Raw genomic sequence first — 19,641 nt, 5'->3', positions numbered from 1 at the left:
GTAGGGACAATGTTAGATGGGCTCTCAAAGGAGGACACAGAGTTGAGGTGAGAGATTCTGAGAACCCATTTCAAGGCGCCCTACCCATTTGGTTTATTGTGTGCTCCCTGTTTATTCTTCTGGTGAGAACCTTTATGATGAAGAACAGCTGATTTGATGCCATTTGTGTTCTCATCCACCTTCCGGGTATCTGAGGACGCTCCTTGGCATTTTGCTTCAGTGTTTTGTATTCTGTGTGTGTGTTGGGGGGGCGGGGGGGTTATAGTCAGAGTTTTAGCCTTTTACTAGTAGCTTTTCCCTGTTTGCTGTGTGGGCTAATGAGCAGCTCTAGTGTTCCTCAGATTTGGATGTTGAGATGCTAGGCAACAGAAGACACCTGTGGATTTGAGGAGGGGAAATCCTCAGAACCAAGATACCGAAGCGCTCAGGGCCATCTGGGTCATCTATAATGCTGCCTGTCCAGGACAGGGGTCCTCAAACTTTTTAAACAGGGGGCCAGTTCACTGTCCCTCAGACCGCTGGAGGGCCGGACTATAGTTTTAAAAAAAACTATGAACAAATTCCTATGCACACTGCACATATCTTATTTTGAAGTAAAAAAACAAAACGGGAACAAATACAATATTTGTATTTGCATGTGGCCCGCGGGCCGTAGTTTGAGGACCCCTGGTCCAGGACAACTGTTCCAAGAGAACACAGACAAAGATCAGAGCACTGTGACCATAGAGGAGAAAACCCAAAAGCTCCCCTCTGCCTCTGTAGAATTTTCCACTGTTTCAGGATGTGAGTTGTTATGGTAATGAAAGCAGAAATTTAGAAGATTCCGAGGAGAAGGAAATGTGTGTAGCTTTATAAACTTCAGAAAAGAATTACTTATTCAGCCAGAGCTGGAGCTGTCTCATATGCTCCAATAATGCCCAGAGGCATTGATGGAAAGACTTGTGTACACAGTGGAGTTTCTGTTACCCCTCAAGCAACTAAAGCCAAGGCCACCAAAAGATATAGGAGGGGAAGGAAGCTGGCTGGGCATAGGTGCTTATTAAGTTGTAGTTAACTTCTAAAATTTCTTCTGTAGTCCGGCACGTGTGCCTCGGTGGTTGAGCATCAACCTATGACCAGAAGGCCACGGTTTGATTCCCAGTCAGGGCACATGCCCGGGTGGGGGGCTTGTTCCCTAGTAGAGGGCTTGCAGGAGGCAGCCGATGGAGGATTTTCTCTCATCATTGATGTTTCTCCCTCTCCCTTCCTCTCTTTGAAATTAATAAAAACATATTTAAAAAAGAATAGTAGGTCTGAATTCAGAGCACAAACCTAGGTCTAGTATGTACAGTCTGATGTTCATTCCAGTGTTCGTTCTCCTATACAGCACTCTCTACCAGAGAGAATATGCTGAGATGCAAAGGGAAGTAGACATACTAGAGAACTTGATGAGAGCATTAAGGGATCTTTATTTAAGCATGCTTTAAATAAAGCATCCTCATGAAAGAATATAAATTACATTATCTTGGTCCAGTGTGATCCAAACTTCAATATTTTAATAAGCATTTTAAAAGTATATTTTCCCCCAGAATTCTCAATGTTGAATCAGAAACCTATCCCTTTAACAATGGCAAGTGACAGCTTATAAAGTGTAGCAACCTGCAATCACCTCTGAAACTACTCGTGGTTTTCCAAATTAAACTCTGTAGTGCTTTCATATTCTGTATAAAGGATAGATCGTGATTGACTGATAAATTTGAGGTGGCAAATCTTAATTGCAGGTTCATTCCAAGTTAACAGTTAAGCTACTTAACTCCTTAGTAATCGGCATGTACATGCCTCGATAGTCTTCAATTCTCACTTAACAAACTCAGGGCCCTAACAGTTTGTTTGTTTTTTTGTTTTGTTTTTATGTAACCTGTATGAGGGAAGAAAAGTTTTTCCTGCTTTCTTTTTTCCACTACGGAATCTTCAGAGTCTGCAATGGTGCTTAGCAAGTAGCAGGATTTCAAGAAACATTTAGTATTGAATAAATATAAAACAAAACCCATGAAAGCCATCCTGATAAAATAACCTCAGAAAGCATAACTATTTTATCTGTTTCTTCTTAGAATGTAAAAACAGCTATTGTTTAAGAAAATTTTCTTGCTAAACGTAACAGTTTGAACTCTATAAAATTGCTAGTATTCAATTATTTTTAAAGCTATAAAACTTACACAATTTTATGTGGTTCTCTTTTACTAGTATAAAATATTTATTATAATATATGTCATATTTACATAGACATGGTATATGAATCATGTTTTAAAATATACTTATTTCATGATACCACATCATGCATATCATCCCATATTAATACAAATATCAGTTATCTCTGCTTTTGAAAACAGCATTATATTGGTTGTATAAATATGCCATATTTATTCAGTGTTTCTATTGAGGGCCAGTTAAGTGATTTATAATTTTTCACTACTAGAAATAGTGGTACAATAAAAATCTCTGTGTATGGGACATATGGGACAACACATATCATTTACATGAGCTTATTAGTCTGTGCAAGAATAAATTTCTAGAGGTAAACTTGTGAGGCCAAAGTGACTGTAAATTTTAAATTTTGACTGACATTGCAAAATTACCCTCCAAAGAATGTATAACAATATACAGTCTAAACAGAAATATATGAGAGGATATGCTATCAATCTAATTAAATGTCAAAAACCATATTGTAAAAAGTTCCATTGTTTGATTCAACATTTCTTGATTATTTTGAAGTACAGCATGTGTCAAAATAGTCATTATTTTGTGTTCAGTACACTCAGCTTCTATGCATCCTACAGGTGGGTCCTCTGAGGATGAAGCATGAACCACCTCCTCTGTCACAGCGCTGGTCTGAGAGTGGCCAGATCAGTTGGGGATAATGCTTTGAAGCTGCTTGAGGAAAGAGTTTTCTTGGCTCACCCAAGCATACCAGCTGGCCTCCCTCTAGCCTCTCCATATACACGTAGACCCTGAAATAATGCCAACAATCTGGACATCTGGATGACTGTGCACTCATAGGAGGGTGCAAATCTGCAGAGAAACCTCTAGGCATTCCAGATGCTGTGGGAGTTGATGAGCAAGGCCAGTGGGTCCAACAGGAAACCACATAACTGAGTGCAGAGGCTTCATGTCCAGAAAGTGCATTTTGAAGATGGCATTTTTAAAACTGGCATGTCCAGGACATGCTTAAGAATCTCACTCCAGGTGGGAGAGCCAATAGGGGGCAGCCAGGGATGTAAAATGTGACAGTATCTTCTGTGCAGTCCTGCTGAAGCCAGGTGACAGCGGCGATCACATCGCTCAGTGAAGCTTAGGCAGTGGGTAAACTCGTGGGCTCTAGGGACAGATGGTCTGGGTTTATTATCTGTCTGGCTTTGCTATTTACTAGCTGTTCATGGCCTGGGAAAGTTACTGCCATTCTGCGTCTATGTCATTGAGTTTAAAATGAAGATAATTGTACCTGCCTCACAGGGTTATTGTGGGAAGGAGATGTGCTCACACTTCTGAAGTGCCTAGAGCAGAGCCCCATGCACTGGGGTCAGAAACCTTCTCTAGTTATTTAATAGTGGGACATATTGCTTGGATTTTTAACACACAATGAATGATACAGTAGGAAGCGAACTTTGTATCCCTTACACATTGATGTACCAATGAAACTCATCTAATAAGAGCACTGATCATCTAAAAGCAAGAATGTTTCAGCAGGCATTTAATACTGACAGGTGGGCAATACCATCCCTAACATACAATCTACTGCTATATCCTCCCCCTCCTCCCTTCTCTGTCCTCCACTTACTTGTTTCTAAAATCAAACCTTTGCTAATTTGCCATTTGGATGCTCCTCCCTCCTTACTTTTTGTACTCTGCTACACAGATGTAAACAGAGAGTACGTGAGGCAGGGTGTGGGGGGAGGTGGGGAGAAGTGTTTTAGGAGAAAAAGCACACTAAATTGTGCTCCCTGTAGCCCAAGCCTTTTTAGGGAAGGCACATGCACTATATTTTATTTATTTGACTCTCACTTAATTGCCTGCCAAGTATCAGGTTCAGTGTCAGGCACCAAGAAGAAATAGAAAGCTTCCTAGGATTAGGCCCTGCCCTCAGAGGAGCTCACGGAAGGACACAGATGGCAGGATGAAATGCTACAGAGGATGTTAGGGTGGTGATGGGGAGGCTGAGCCAGGAGCTGGAGTTTTGGACTTCTCATAGGGAGCACCCATCAGTTTATCCATTGGGTGTGGTCAGTGACCATAGTCTTTTTTGGGCTTGAAAATGGGAGCTTAGGTCCAGTGGAGAAGTTTCTTAAAAACACTTTTGCTTCTTTCCTGAAGTACTATATGATTTCAGTAAAAAGTTTCAAAAGGAAAAAAATCAGACAAGTGAAACTAGCCATTAATCAATCTCATTGCAGATGTAACCATAGATCATCCTATATAATAAAAGGGTAATATGCAAATTGATCCTAACAGCAGAAAGACTGGGAATGACTGGTCACTATGACACACACTGACCACCAGGGGGCAGACGCTCAATGCAGGAGCTGCCCCCTGGTGGTCAGTGCACTCCCACAGGGGGAGCTCTGCTTAGCCACAAGCCAGGCTGACGGCTGCCAGTACAGCTGTGGTGGTGGGAGCCTCTTCCGCCTCCTCAGCAGCACTAAGGATGTCAGACTGCAGCTTAGGTCTGCTCCCCGCTGGCAAGTGGACATCCCCCAAGGGCTCCCGGGCTGCCGGAGGGATGTCTGATTGCCAGCTTAGGCCCAGTTCCCCAGGAAGCGGGCCTAAACCAGCAGGTGGTCATCCCCTGAGGGGTCCCAGACTGTGAGAGGGCACAGGCCGGACTGAGGGACCCCCCCTCTCTGAGTGCACAAATTTTTGTGCACTGGGCCTCTAGTACCTTGATATATTATTCTCTAAATTGTTAATGTGTGTGTACTCACACATATTTTAAAAATTATTTTAAAAGCTCTTATGATGAGGAATGGGAGGGCTAATTTTAGGGGCAATACAATATATGTGTTAAATATTTTTACCTAAATTTTCCCTTAACAAAATATCCTGAATATCTTATTGTCATTTAAAATTATAATTTTAATAGCTGAACAATAGTCCACTGAATATATAATCCAGAATTTATGTAGTCCCCAATTTAAAAGAGTTTCCAGTGTCACCATTATATCCCATCAAAGAATACCCTTGTTTAGTTTAACATCCTCGATTACTTAACCTAAAAGCCTTGATTATTTCTATAAGCTAGGTTCTTAAAAGTGCAACTGATGAGTCTAATCTTATTGGGGTCCAACCCCAGCAGGTCCAGGGGTTCCCAAAGGTGTGGATGGAGTCAGCGAAGAAGGAATGACACGGAGACAGCGTTCAGTCGATCAACAGCCTAGCCAGGTTCTCCAGCCAGGTTCTGTCTTTATTCTCCTGTTACATCTGTATTCATACCAGTTGATTTTAATCCTATCCATTCTATTCCAAAGGTTAGGGTGTTTGTTATCTCCATTCCAAGGTCACTACTCTATTGTTCTGTTAAGCTACAAGGAAGTCACTGAAGGATATTATCCTAAGTAAAGATTATGTAGCTTAAGCGTGATTGTTCGTAGTTAAAGTGATTAATTACCCGCCGGGCACTTAGTTAGGGGGTTTTAGTCCCTTCCTTAGTCCTGTTAATCCCTAACTCCAGGGAAAAATCCCCACCTGGGGAAACAACCTTTCTTGGAGAGGTGACCTTGGTTAAAACTCATAGCACTAAGAAGGGGAGCAAACATATTAAGAACAGTATGCCATATATGCCAAGTCCCTTGAAACATATGCTGTGCAGATGTTTCTTCCCTGCAGCGACTGTGTCAAGCATCAAGGATGGACCAGCTTCCAGCATAAACTCTACACACTTTAAAATAAAAATTTGATTGGTTTAAAGAATCCATTTTTTTTTCTTACTGTGCCAAGAAGTACATAACAAAATTTACCATTTTGATTATTTGGTGTGCAGTTCAGTGGCATTAAATACATTGTTGGGCAACCATCACCACCATCCATCTCCAGAACTTTTTCATCATCCCAAAGAGAAACTGTACCATTAAACAGTAACTCCCCATTTCCCACGCCCCTCAGTCCCTGGCAACTTCTCTTCTACTTTATGTTTCTATAAATTTTCCCGGTCTGGGTGTCCTATATAGTTGGAATCATATAATATTTGTCCTTTTGTGTGCAGCTTATTTCACTTAGCATAATATTTTCAAGATTCATTCATCTTGTAGCCTGGGTCAGAGCTTCATTCCTTTTTTTAAGGCCAAATAATATTCCATTGTATGTCTTACACCAAGTTTTGTTTATTCATTCACCTGTTGATGGACAAATGGATTGTTGAGCAGCCACTTTTAAACCAACATGAACTCACTGACCTGAAAGAAAAGATCCACTGTTTTCAGTCTTGTGCTTTGTCACTGCCTGCCTGGCTGTATCTGAGGAGCTGAATGTGGAAAGAACTGTCAAGGTTTACTAGTTAGTCTGTATGGAGGTGAGCCAATTACTACAAATCGGCATAAGAAGTCATTTTGTTAAAAGCCACTTGACTAGAGTGGCTAGGGAAGCATAAAAAATGCGGAGACAAAGAAACAGGTCACAAATGACAGAAATGGAGGAAGGCAAACTACTGGATATAGAGTTCAAAACAGTGGTTATAAGGTTTTCCAAGAATTTTCTAGAAACCGCCGATAAATTTAGTGAGACCCTGGAGGATATGAAAAAAGACCAACTAGAAATTAATCATACACTGACTGAAATAAAAAATAATATACAGAGATCCAACAGCAGACAAGAGGATCCCAAGAATCAAGTCAAAGATTTGAAATACGAAGAAGCAAAAAACACCCAACAAGAAAAGCAAAAAGAAAAAAGAATCCAAAAATATGAAGATAGTGTAAGGAGCCTCTGGGACAACTTCAAGCGTACCAACATCTGAATTATAGGTGTGCCAGAAGAAGAGAGAGAGCAAGATATTGAAAACCTATTTGAAGAAATAATGACAGAAAACTTCCCCTACCTGGTGAAAGAAATAGTATTATAAGTCCAGGATGCACCGAGAACCCCAAACAAAAGGAACCCAAAGAGGACCACACCAAGACACATCATAATTACAATGGCAAGGGCTAAAGACAAAGCGAGAATCTTAAAAGCAGCAAGAGAAAAACAGTTACCTACAAGGGAGTACCCATACGACTGTCAGCTGATTTCTCAACAGAAACTATGCAGGCCAGAAGAGAGTGGCAAGAAATACTCAAAGTGATGAATACCAAGAACCTACAACCAAGATTACTTTATCAAGCAAAGCTATCATTCGGAATTGAAGGTCAGATAAAGAGCTTCACAGATAAGAAAAAGCTAAAGGAGTTCATCACCACCAAACCAGCATTATATGAAATGATGAAAGGTATTCTTTAAGAAGAGGGAGAAGAAAAAGGTAAAGATAAAAATTATGAGCAGCAAATACATATCTATCAACAAGTGAATCTAAAAATCAAGTGAATAAAAAATCTGATGAACAGAGTAAACTGGTGAATATAATAGAACCAGGGGCATGGAAAGGGAGTGGACTGACAATTCTTGTTGGGAAAGGGGTGTGGGGGTGCAGGAAGAGACTGGACAAAAATCATACACCTATGGATGAGGACAGTGGGAGGGGTAAGGGCCGAGGTTGGGGTGGGAACTGGGTGGAGGAGAACTATGGGGGGAAAAAAGAGGAACAACTGTAATAATCTGAACAATAAAGATTTAATTTTTTAAAAAAGCCACTTGACTTTCTTTAATGAGTTAGGAAAATGGCCTGATCAAGACATTATTGGTGATGTATGATTGAATTAGAGGAAATATATAAAACTTTACCAGAAAAATTATGGGTATTTTGATATATTTCAAAGGTTGCATGTTTCATAGATGTATACTGGAGCCTAATCAATGTTCATAGGAACTATAAATTTAGCTTGAATCAAAAGAATCAGTGCACTCTTGAGTTAAAGATACTGTAAGTATTTGGATCAAAATCGTTCAATAGCCAAAGCTGGCAAAATGTTGATGATTGTTGAATGATGGATGAATAGGGGGTCCACTGTACTACTCTCTCCACATTTGTGTATGTTTGAGGTTTTCCATAATTATTTTAAAGAATAAAAACTATTTACAGCCCTAGCCAAGTAGCTCAGTTGGTTAGAGCATTGTCTGGATACTCCAAGGTTGCATGTTTGATCCCCAGTAAGGGCACATACAAGAATCAACCAACGAAGGCATAAATAAGTGGGACAACAAATCAATATGTATCTCTCTTTCTCTTTTCCTCTCTCTCTAAAAATCAATACATAAATTTTTAAAAGAACTATTTACATGGCCTTGGGTAATATACCAACATCACCTTGGTTGGAAAACAATGCAATGTTTTAATCTATTTTTTATTTAAAAAATAGTGTAATAGAGAACTTTCTATGATTCTGCCTTGGGGGCCAAGTCTTTTTCTTTCCTGTGTCAGGGACTGGTACAGAGAAAAGCTGCCCCCACCACCCCAGCCTTGACAGGCGTGTTCAGAGCCGGCCCACTCTCTTCAACTGGGAGCTGAAACCCAACCTATTTCCCAAGCGTCACTGGCAGCAGAGTCCCAAATAAACTATCTTGGTTAGTTTGTAGCCTCGAAAGCCTTTGTGAATGTGTGCATGAACCGGATAAACACTACACAGCTGTTAAAAATAGATTTCTAGGGCATCCATTACATGTCATTTTAAAGCATGCTTAGCTTTTAAATGTTAAAGGGCTTGAAAGGTTGGCAGGTTGAAATCTGAGATTTTTCACCCCAGGGCAGGCAGAGTAAAAGGTTTTGAGTAATTTTTTTTTTCCTGTCAATTCCTCACCTAGTCAGTACCTTAAATTATACTCTAATATAGGCGAGATGAAAGTGCTAATTTTAAGGACATAACAACAATGCAACTAAAATTATGAATGACTCCAGCTTCTATTAATATTAAGAGCTCTTTGAAGGATGTGGCACAATAGATGGGAGTGATGGATGTAGGAAATGTCAGCCTTTTATCCGGTGATTTTGTGGTCTTAAAATTGGTTGAGTCCTAATAATTGCTGAGAATAGCCAAGAGACCAAGGTGTGCCTTGGCAGTGTGGGGGCCAACGAAGTGGGTGGGCATTTTAAGTGGGAGACTACACAAGCCAAGGCAGATGTGGGGAGCATAGGGTCTCTGTTGTTGTTGTTTTTTTGAGGAATTTATTTAGACATCCATGTGTGAGGATGTGGAGTCAGAAAACCCATAAGCAAAATTAGGCCTTTGTGTTGCATAGAGGACTCTCTCCATGTGGAACAGCAGAGCATTGCACTAGATGTTGTGCTAAAGAAAGGGGCATGGTCTCTGCCTTCAAATTAACCTGCAAGTAGAGGAACTGAGTTCTGAAAGCATGAAAACCTTCACTTTGAAATAGACACACACGTGGGGTTGTCTTTGAGTCAGTATAAATTATGGGGAGATTTTCCTTAGAGTTGGGCTAGCGCTCCAGAGTTCAAGCACTAGAAACCCACCCTGCAACAGGCTCGGGAGAAAACAGTTGGCAAGTTCCAAAACACAGAGAGGATGGGGTGGAGTGACTTGAGGACAACTGAACCAGGACTAGACTCTGTTAGATTCTTAATAAATCAATCTCTCTCTCTCTCTCTCTCTCTTTCTCTTTCTCTTTTTCTCTCTTTCTCTCTCTTTCATCATGTTTGTGGTGTGATAAAATATATATATAACCAAATTAACTATTTTAAGCCTTCAGTGGCATTAAGTACATACATGTTGTTCAATCACAGCATCTAACCACTTCCAGCCCTTTCTCATCATCTCAAATAGAAACCTTGTACCCATTAACAATAACTCCCATTTTTCCTCTCCCCCAATCACTATTATATTTTCTGTTCCTATAAATTTGCCTATTCCAGGTAACTTATACAAGCAGAATCATAAAAGATTTGTCCTTTTGTGCCTGGTTTAATGTTTTCAAAGTTAAACTATGTGATAGCATGTATCAGAACTTCATTCCTTTTTATGGCTGAATAATAATCCACTGCATGTATATACGACATTGGGTTTACCCATTTATCTGTTGATGGACATTTGGGTTGTTTGCATCTTTTGGCTATTGGTGTACAAGTATCTGTTTGAGTCCCCACTTTCAATTCTTTCTGGTATATATCTAGGATCATATGATAATTCTGTTTCACTTCCTGAGGGACTCTTTCATCTTTGCTTCATTCTCTCAGAATAACATCTCTACAGGATATAAACCGTGGCTTCCATACAGTGTTGGGACCAAAGAGGAGATAATTATTTTCTCCTAACTCAAGGTCCGAAAACCTAATTGGCTAACTTGGGTTCTATACCTTTCTTTGAAACAGTTACTGCTGAAGGGGTTGAGGGGGGTGGGGAGTGTGGAGGTGGATGATTGGACAGTCTGGTGATTGGACTTGGTTGGTAGAGGCTGGTTCCCACTCCTTGGCTGGGGAAGTATAAGAAAATGACAGTTCCTACTTGGGACATGTCCCTAAATCTGTGGGAAGAGGAGTACAGTGTCATGCCCTCCCCTTCCCCCACCACACACACACACACACACACACACACACACACACACACACACACACAAAGACAGGAGGGATAGCCTGGACATGGGTACTGGAGATGACCTTGTGAGCTAAGAGATCCCAAATCTGAATATGAAAATAGTTTTGTTGCTATGCTTTGTAGTTAATAGTCAAGGTAGGTGTACACACACACACACACACACAGAGAGAGAGAGAGAGAGAGAGAGAGAGAGAGAGAGAGAGAGAGAAAGGAACCTGTCTGAATGAAACAACTTAAGACATTTAATGTAACAGTCCATAGTAAATCTCCTTGAACTTGTTTGACAAGTGCAGTGTCATTTTTCAGGAAAAAAGCCTGCTAAATCACTTCATATAGATAGTTGAAGTTTGCGTTTTGAAGATCTATGCTTCCAATGTGAGCTTATTTTTCACTTTAGTGCCATCACTCACACATTTCCAAACTATCAGAGCAGCAGAACATAAGAGCTGCTCACCTTGACTCCCATCTCCTAAGCTGCACTATACCTTGGGTTTAAATGATGTCAAATAGATGGAAAGTGCTGCAAATATTCATCGAGAATTGTGTTGCTAGCAATGTCTTACTCTTACTGGGTTTAGAACACAGAGCCAGGAGTTTGTGTGACTTATTCAGTTGTTATATCAAATCACATTTAGTAAATTATTGGCCTGGTTCCAGGATTTATGAGGTTTATTAGCTTTTACAACTTCCATTTCATATTTATACATCCAGCAAAACGTGCTGTCTTTTCTATATAATACCAGTCCAAAAATATATCTATTTCTCACTTGCTCTCTAGCTTCTCATCCCAAATCATTATTTCCTCTCATATTATTACACTATTTCCTATTGTTCAGTTTTTTATTCACTCTGCATCTTGTATTTTCCATTTTAAGCATTGTTTCAGTTTTAGTCCATTTCATATCTTTTACTCCTTTCACAGCTCACCCCCTCTGCATCTTAGTTATCTCCCCATAATTAAGCATAATGTTCAAAAGAATGTCTTGACCACATGTATTTATTGCATGCTTGATTACTGCTTTAAAAAAATTAATAAAGTTCAGAGAAGGAAAGCAGAGATCCAAATTGATAATGGGCATTTATTTCCTCATAAAAACAGTACTTACCCAGTTATAAATAGATTTCTAGAATTAAATCAACATTTTACACATTATGGTCTCTTTCTCTTCCTCCATCTCTAAGTCTCTCCCTACCCTCCTCTGTCTATCTTTCTCCCCACCTCTCTCCCAAATGCAAACATGTAAGTTTTCTAGAGAAAGAAAATTAATCTTTTAAAAATGAGTATCTAAGTCTCTTCAATTAAAAGAAGCAGATACCAAAGGAAGGGTTGATTGAGCCAGTCTTTTCTCCTTGGAGTTTTATCTAGAAAGGAGATGAGCTTTCATTCCCTGGCTTTGGCTAGAAAACCACACATTGCTGCTTCCAGCAGACTCCCCTACCAATTTCCTGATAGATTTCAAGGCAGTTTTGGAGAAAAGTACACAGAGCAATGAAAGACAGTTGCAAAACAAGAGGCATCAAAGGAGAAAGAGAAACGCTTCCAGAATTTTCAAGTACTTATGCTAACATTCTGTCTCAGTACCAAGAGATTTCAGTGTATGTGTTTTTAAGTAATCAACTGAATGTGAGTAACAAATCCCTCTTGCTTCTCTTCCCCTCTCTCCTCCTATCAGTCACCTTCTTTCTCCCTTGGTTAACCTCACTGATCCTTTTAACTCCCTTCTCACCAACTAATTATGATGATAATTTTTGAAATGTACATTCCAAGTTGGCACTGTTAGCTTTTTCAATCCAGAAGCTCACACTGGGCTTCCTTTCTGGTGGCTTTGCCTCTCCTGTGTTGAGGACACAGTTCTTCTTACCACACAGTGCACTGCCAGTTCCCATAACCTCATGCCCACCCTTATCAAACAGAATCTCTTGTGCAAAACTGGGAAAATAATTGCCCAAATATCAGCTCTTCAGACACTTGGTGGAAGCTATGAACTTCAGACTTTTCTTGAGAATTTAATATAAGGTCGTTAATATGTTTAATGGATCCCATTTTCTACTCTTTTAATTATTTCTGTTTCTTTCCTTTAAGGCTTCTTTTTTTTTTTCCAAGATAAAGAGCTCAAGCCAGACACATCATACTAATAAGATTCTGGCCATTTTGGATATAATGAGAAGGTTCCCACAACACTTTAAGTGCTAATCTTTTACTGTATCCTGTCATGAATACTTTTAAAAAAATATTACAGGAAACCTAGATTTGTGATTTCCAGTACTGGCACTCATATGATTCCTTCCGGACTCCCCAGGCATCCACTTCCAGAAAAACTAGTGACCTTTGCATGGTCTCATGGTCTTTTTATTTCTCAGAATCTCTTCAGAACCGTGTTTCCTGTAGCGAGGCCTAGAGAGAGAGCAAGGTTGTTTTCCCCACTCACCCTAGCCAACTGGGAAGAAGGAAGCTCAAATGGCAAGGGAGGCTGGTAAAGGCTTGGGAGGCTGGTAAGGGCACTGGCTACAGGATTTTCAGGACCAGGGCAAAATGGAAAGGTGGGGTCCTTGTTCAAAAAATTTTAAGAATTTCAAGATGGTGATAGCATAGAATTAAAGTAAGTGTGGAGTCCTTCTAAGCACACATCACTATACAGTGACTATCCAGGTCATGTGCTTGTAAAGCCAGCCCTTGGTTGAGGAACCCTCGGGGAGAACAGGGGCATCATGCTGTATGTCTCTTCCTGGTTCTCTGGACACAACTCATTTGTGCAGGGTAAGTGAGCAACCACAATTTCTTAGTCATTGGGGTGTTAAAATATATTCTCCCAATATGTGAGGCATGTTTAGTGTTGTGTTGCTAATTCATTCGGTGTGTGGTTTCCTCCCTCCTTATCATAGCCAGTAAGAAAATTTTCCTTTGGCCCCAGTCTACTGACATGAATTTACTTTTACTGGATTTCTTTTTTCATATGAAATGTTGGTTCTTTCCTAGAAATACACATGATTTGCACAAAGGGAATGCATGGAACACACGTGGATTGTCTATTACAAGGCTTCTGATATGAATATGTATAAAAATCAGTCCTTACCCTCAGGGGCTCCCCATTACAGGAGACAAGACAACAATAAATGAAGACTTAAGTAAACATTACATAAAAATCCCCATAGAGGACAACTCCATGGTATTTTCATGTAGCAATGTTGCATTGACTGTGTCCAATTCTGTTTGAGTTCTTAGTTGTGATTCTCTGGGACAGGGTGCGGCCAGCCCCTCCTAGCACTCCTCCATGCGTCTTAGTCCTAACGTGGGGATCCATCCTTACACTCACTCAGTAACTTCACCTGTACTGTCAATCATAGTGCAGAGCAAGGCAGTGTCATGGAGCAGAAAGACCATCAGATTAGGAATCTAAAGATCTTGTTTAATCCATCTCACCAGGTAATGGAGTTGAGGACCCATCTCTTCCCACCCTCTCCAAGCCTTAGTTTCCTCATCTGCTAAAGTAAGTTTAGTAACACTTTCCCCGCCAAGCTAGCAACATTTTTGAAAATCAAACAGAATTAATTCAGTACACATGTTCAGGGGTTTTCCTTTTCTAAGTGATAAAATCTGAGAGGCAGACATTTCCAAACAGAGTCTCTACTCCCAATGACCTTATTATCATCTATAAAAGAATTGAGATAAATATACACACAAAAAAAAACTATAAAAGAAGTACAAAATAATCAGTTCCATAAGAGAGGTAAGCCTGCTTAACAAATTCATAGTAGACAAGGCGGCATAAAAAGGCAATGGAGCTAAGCAGTGCGTAAGCTTTGTCAGAAAGGAGGAGGGTCAAGAAAATATATTCTAAGCAATGGAAAGACTATTAGCAGGGAAACGGCAGAGTCTACAACAATTGAGGAACCCAAAAGAAGATAATTTTGACCAGAACCTAAGGATTGTGAAGGGAAGAGAAAGAGTTAGGTCATAGAGGCCCTTCTCCATCTGACCGCAAAGTTGGTGGTTTTTCAGCATACAATGTAGAGTGTTTGCAAGATTTTAGAAAGAGAGAAATATTATCAGATCAAATGAGATGTATGTGAAAGCAGAGTTACAACTAGTGAGGTTATGGTATAAGAGGCATTCAATTAGTTGGATGGATTACGTGTCTACTCAGGATACTGATGTATCTGTTGGCAGCACCAGTCTGATATTCCCCGGGGCAGTACCTACTCCTGCCAAATAGCGTGTAGCATTTAATTCTGCCTTCCGAGGGATTTGAAAAAGAAAATCAATCCACTTGTTATTTCAGTGACTAGAACAATGGAAAATAACCCATGTGTACAAAAGTCTTATAAATGCCAGGACGTTGAGAACTTTGAGATAGCTTTATCTCAGCCATCTTTGCTAATCCTATATAATAAAGAGCTAATATGCTAATTAGACCAGCAGAATGACCTTCCAGAACAACCAGTGGGTGGGGCCACGAGGCAGCCAAGGCTGCGATGGGCTGAGCCCCTTGCACGAATTTCGTACATTGGGCCTCTAGTATTAGTATAAAATTATCAGTGAGAGCATAGTGGCTACTGCTAAACATACAATAACAAGAACAACTACCTCCTCTGGTGCACTTGCTATGTGCCAGGAGCTGTATCATTGCCTTAATTATATTATTAGATTTAGTCCTCACAAAACTCCTCTCATACAGAATTTATATTCTCTTTACCAGTGAGGAAGGTGATATTTAGAGGTGTTACGTATCTTGACCAAGACCAGACAGCCATAAGGCATGGGTGCTGATTTTCCAGCCTAAAGTATTTTATAATCCAGAGTCTGACCTCTTAACAACCTCCTTGTTTGTTTTAATTTTTATGCTTTTTCCTAACTTTTCTACAGTGAACATATATTATTCATGGGTTTAAATAATGCACTCATTCCATTTTTTAAAAAGCACTCACAAGATTTGCCACCAGTCTGATTCTGCTTACACATTTTAGGGCTAAATTTTGTCAAGATGGAAGGACCTTTTTATCTTTGTAATCATATCCGCCAAGACCACATTGTAAATCAACCCTAATGAAGCACTCCTAAGCTATTTTACTTCTGTGTGGCTCTGACTTCAAGTCTAAAGTGAAATGTTTCGAAATCTTTGATCTTCGCTTTTGTGGAAATGTAAGACAAGTCTGATTTTAGTGGGGATAAAGGTCTGGTGGTGATGGTGAGAGGCCCCGACCTATAGGGTCAGAATCGTGCTGTCCATCACCTGAGTGCAGAGTCCAGTGAGGGACTTCCCCTGTCTTTCCCTCTCAACATAGTTCATATTTTTCAGGTCTTCTGCCCCATTCATGGCCTTAAGGCCTCAGGAGAAGGAGAGGAAAGGACAGGCAACTCATGGAAGGCTTCCTCACTGGGGATCATGAATGATGGCAACTTCAGGAATGGTCTCATCTAGTTATTGCCATTACAGATAAGGAAGTAAAGCAACTTGCCCAAAGGCCTCCCAGGGAGTTAATGAAAGTTTCCACAAGGTGTGCTTTTTAAACTGCAAGACATTCGGGAATAAATACAACAAACGTAGACAAGCGCACATACACAGTGAGGGACAAAAAAGTGAAGGAATCAAGAGAGAAGGAAAGTATCTTAATAGCATATAAAATGAACTCAGAACTATTTGATGTTTTACTCGGTCTATGTTTGTTTTATAGAATTCTATTTTTTAAAATAGTCTTCAACTCCCAGGCATATGGAAAGGCTAGTGTTGGTATATTCAATTCGGATGCAAGACATTTTTAACCCCCAAACTGTACGTGTAAAAAATTCCTGTACATCACCTGAATGTGCTTGTTTGCTTCTGCTCAGAGTCAGTGTCTTTCTTTGCATGTCTGTCTCATTTGATGGGAAAGCTGTGCTTCAGAATCTTCCTCCTCACCAACTGCCTCCGTGATTGTCATTTGAGTCTGTTAGTCATGCGTCCTTGGGTGAATGGTGGGTGGCAATTAGCAGCCTCTCTTCAAGGCAGCTCCTGGTGCATGTGGCCTCCTTGTCACTCTATTAGGAAACGGCTAGATAACCATCATCATCTCCCCGTGACCTGCCTTTTGGAAGGTAGGATTGGCATCTCGCTTCTAATTATGTTCATTAAAAGCTGTGTTGTCAGCTTACCTGGGAGAAGCAGCACTCTCATTAGGCATGTGATCTGTCTCTGTCACATTCATTACAATCTCATTTCAGTTGGAGAAAGTAGCAACTTTTCTAATGGGCACACCAGGGAAACAGATATGAAAGCGGTAGGTAGCAGCTGTTGGGAAAGAGAAAATACAGTTTGGCAGCATCCAACACACACAGAATTTTTGAAGCCCGAAAAAACGCTGGAGCTCAAACTGATTCCTAACTTCATGTTGGCATTATTTGATCCTAGAGAACGATAGACAGATAGATATTAGCAAATTATTTTCAGATTCATATGGAAAACATATTTTTCTGAAATTAAAGCTTTAGGTATCTATCCTTCTTTGATTTTGACAAGTGAGAATTAAAATAAAAGTAGTTATTCCCACCATTATCAGGAACAACATAGGATGTCCAGAATGATATGATCAGAGCCACTCACTACTTAGACTAGAGTATCCTTTACTCCATCCATTAGTGCTCAAGGATCACAATGAACCCTAAATTCCGGTCCTAGGGAAGTGTGTGAGGAGAGAAGATGGATCTGCCCTCGTCCCTCTTTTCAATTTGCTTCCTCCTCTAAGGATTTAAGGCAAAGCCTTCAAAAGTCTGGATCATCCCCACCAATCACTAGCTAATTCCTACTCCACGCTTCCACGGCTGGGTGATCACTGGGTAATTTGGTATTTAAAGAAATACAGATATCTAGCTGTTGACTGGACCTTGAAAATGATTAAACAGTAGCCATGTGGTTTTGTGGTCATGTACAAAATTGACTAATTCTTTATACTTTGTTTACTGTATTCCTTATTTTGCTTGTTAGTGGTTGATGAGACCACAAGTATTTTTAAACCATGCAATACCTGACTATTTAGTTAGGGGCACTGACATCTTTTCCCTTAGGTTGTCAAATAAAAAATTACAACAGCCAACACAACAATAGCTATGCAATGTGAATGAATCAACATTGTACCAATTTTCTGTCAGATCGTGGCAAAAAATATATATTTTGGTGTGCTGCAGAATTTTAGTCATTTGGTTATGTGTGCCATGAGCTGAAAAGGGCTGAAAATCTGTTAGATGGCATTCTAAAAATTCTGTGTATTAAACCATATTTATGAAATTAAAATTCTGAGCTCACTTCCCAAAGAGGGAAATCATAACCCAAATGACTTAAAATCCCAAAGTTAAACATCCTGCTCTTGTGTAATCTACGTGTATGTAACTCAGAAGGGTAATTAATTACTAGGCATCGATCTTTATTATAATTGCATATTTATTCAAAGCTGCTGACAAGCAATATACAGACCATAGCTCATACATGCTGCCTGTTCAGATATTAAATGCATAAAGTTAGGAGGGAATATGGGTTTCAAAGCCCATTTGGGCACAGTGGTTCTCATTCAGTTTTTATGGCTAAGAAGGCAATGTAATTCAAACAGGAACAAGATATTTCACTTTCTTGGATCACCTGTATGTCTCTGGGTATTCCTGATCCAATCAGTACACTAGTGAAAGCAGATCTCGGCAAAGCCTGACAGCTTCTGGGGCCAAATCCACGTTGTTACTGTTTTCTTTCTTCATTAGGAGTATTTTTTGATGCCTCCATTAAATGACCATAAGAGTTTTTTTCTCCATATTCCACTTCACTTAGTATGTATTGATTTTCATGATGACAGGGATAATTTGTACATCTACAACCTTAGAGGGAAACCAGTTTCCTAAATTGAAAATATCAAGACAGTGTTCATTACTAGTTATACAGTCACCTGTGGTACCCAGATGATATTGTCATTAAATTTTAAATCAAAAACAAGAACTTTAGACATGCTCTGGTTACGAGATAGGTATATAGCATTCATAATTGTGCCCCTCTCCCTGGACAGGGTCCTCAATGGGAGGGACCATGTTACTGACATTTCTGTGCCTTGAGTTTCCTCTATGGGCTCTAGAAGATATTTCCTTAGTAGTAGGAACGGAGAACGTAAATTAGACGATCATAAGGCTCATAATGTTGAGACATAATGGCTTAATTTCACACTTTACTGGAACATTTTCCCCCATATTTCAGCCATGTTACTATCTTCCTGGTGTGCTTATCATATCACTGATTTTTCTTTGTAGAGGAAATTTTCATATTTAAATATTTAAGGGAATGGAAAATGACAGGCAGGAAAAATTGGCCTGTTCTTATGGTTACAATATTTAAAATTGACCCTTAAAAACAAGGTTTGAAACTGTATGCATCCACTTACTAGTATACCGGGCGAACAAAAGTAGGTTTACAGTTGTTTGTATGGAGAATAATGCAGTAATTAATGATAATACAAGAATAAACTCTGTTTCATGTACTCACAACAGTAAACCTACTTTTGCCCCTCCCCATGTGGATTTTTTTAAATACGGTAAATGTATTTTCACTTCCTCATGATTTTCTTTTCTCTAGCCTACTTTATTGTAAGAATACAATATATCATACATATAACATACAAAATATGTGTTAATCAACTGTTTATGTTATCAGTAAGAATTCCTGTCAACAGTAGGCTATTAGAAGTTCAGTTTTGAAGGAGTCAAAAGTGATATGTAGATTTTGACTGCATGGGGGAAGAGAGGGTGGTAGTGGCACTCCTAATCTATGCAATGTTCAAGGGTAAACTGTATAGAAAAGCCTTATGAGAACCTTACACACATGTGGTTGTCACTGTGCTTCTGGCAAGCCTCCCACTGAGGAAAATTTCCTCCTAGCTGGTCTGTATGTAGGAGGGTAGCATTGGGGTTGGATAGTGAGTAGTTAACAACTGTGAGGCTTGATTTAGCAGATTTCAGTCTGGGATG

The sequence above is a fragment of the Myotis daubentonii genome, chromosome 10 (genome assembly GCF_963259705.1).
Source record: "Myotis daubentonii chromosome 10, mMyoDau2.1, whole genome shotgun sequence".
Taxonomy (NCBI): Eukaryota; Metazoa; Chordata; class Mammalia; order Chiroptera; family Vespertilionidae; genus Myotis; species Myotis daubentonii.
The sequence above is the reverse complement of the archived record's forward strand: the minus strand, read 5'-3'. Positions refer to the sequence as shown.